The sequence below is a fragment of the Belonocnema kinseyi genome, chromosome 6 (genome assembly GCF_010883055.1).
Source record: "Belonocnema kinseyi isolate 2016_QV_RU_SX_M_011 chromosome 6, B_treatae_v1, whole genome shotgun sequence".
NCBI classification, from domain to species: domain Eukaryota; kingdom Metazoa; phylum Arthropoda; class Insecta; order Hymenoptera; family Cynipidae; genus Belonocnema; species Belonocnema kinseyi.
The window spans coordinates 17,872,254-17,873,823 of record NC_046662.1 but is presented as its reverse complement, the minus strand read 5'-3'; the positions used below and the strand labels follow the sequence as shown (position 1 = coordinate 17,873,823).

Here is a 1,570-nt window from a genome sequence, read left to right as displayed (position 1 = left end):
GCGGTGAAGGTGTGGTTTGATGTCAGAGTGCAATAAAGGTTACGGAGTCGTTGGAAATTTTTTATTGAAAAACTATGCGCTTTTCGGAAAATTTGTCACGAATAAAAAGTTCTTTTAATCAGCCGAGGAATACGCCTGAATTTTTTCGAAGCGTTTTGAGCAAAATTTTGAATTTTGCAAAAATTGTTCATATGCAAAATCCAAAATTTTTCTCAAAACGCTTCGAAAAAATTCAGGCGTATTCCTTGGCTGATTACAAGAACTTTTTATTCTTGATGATTTTTCCGGAAAGCGCATCGTTTATTGTAAAAAAAATCCTTAAAGGTTTTCACAAAAATTTTGCCATTAAGACGCCAATTTTGAAAATACTAAAACGAAAAATCGATCTTTGAACCATGGATTCTCAAAGTTTAGACATTTATTCCACCGGTTAGTGAGATTCCAGGTTAATTACAGACTCGAAAAGCTTTGGAAAATGGTTCACACAAAAAAATAGGCACGAAAAATCACGTTTATTTTGTTTAAACTGCATTTTCGGATAATAAATAAATTTTTTGAGGAATTTCATTGGCACCGTCGGAAAGAAGAGATCTTAAGCAATAAAAATATATGTGTCTCAATTTTTTCTAGTGTTGAATAGTCTTAGTTATTGGCCGTCGAAAAGCAGTGTCCCGGTAGTGGCGTTTTGGCCGTTTAAGGGTTAAACTGAATTTTATCACAAAATTGATTCTCTTCAAATATTTTTTTCTAACACCAGAAATTCGAGAAAAAAAACATTTTTGTAAAGAAGTAATATTTTTTTTAATGAAAAATTGAATTTTCAAGAATTTAAGTTCAGAATAAATTCACATTTTTATTTTTATTTACCCCCCAATATTTAAATTTACCTACGAAATCCTTGGAAATAAACAAAGAATCTAAGGATCAAATTTAGGGAACAAAAATGTCTCCAATCAAATTTAAAAAGAAAAAAAGGCAACCTCCAAATACCCTTACTTTTTTTTCTCGTCATTTTTCATTTTTATTATTCTTTTTTAAATTACAATCATAAAAAATTTACAAAAATCCAGCAACATTTCGATGCTTCGATTTTGAGTTGAATAGATTTTTTTTTAATTCTCCCAATTCCATCGTTTTTTTATCATTTCCAAGAATCTTGTCAAAAATGTTTTATTATAAAAAAAAATTAAAATGATTAATTCATAAAAGTTGCATTGCTATTATAAAAACAACTTTAGCGAACTCTCACTATTTTCTTTTAATCTGCAAAATTCAAAATAACCACCTCACTACAAACTTTAACAAATATTTTGTAGCTTGATGTTATCATTAACGGTAAGAAAATCCCCATTTACTTAGTAACAATAAAAATAACAAAATAATTATTTTATTAATACATACTAAATGTGTAGTATATGTTGAATTTAAAAAAAGTTACTTACCGGTTTTTAAATCCTTCTTGCGTGACACTTTAAAAATCGAAAGTGGTAATGGAAGTTTGTTGTCAGACACAAACACTTTATAGAAGAACCGCACTCTACGGAGACACAAGCGCAACTGAGAGATTTTC

At 29.1% G+C, this 1,570-nt stretch overlaps 1 protein-coding gene across 1 annotated transcript in view; it reads right to left on the bottom strand.

Annotated features, from left to right (window-relative positions):
• Positions 1-1,570, bottom strand: part of LOC117175674 (homeodomain-only protein-like) — a 101,099-nt gene extending 99,529 nt beyond the window's left edge. Inside the window, exon 1 of the mRNA XM_033365406.1 lies at positions 1,443-1,570. The gene's annotated coding sequence lies outside the window, so the exon portion shown is untranslated. The remainder of the gene's footprint in view (positions 1-1,442) is intronic.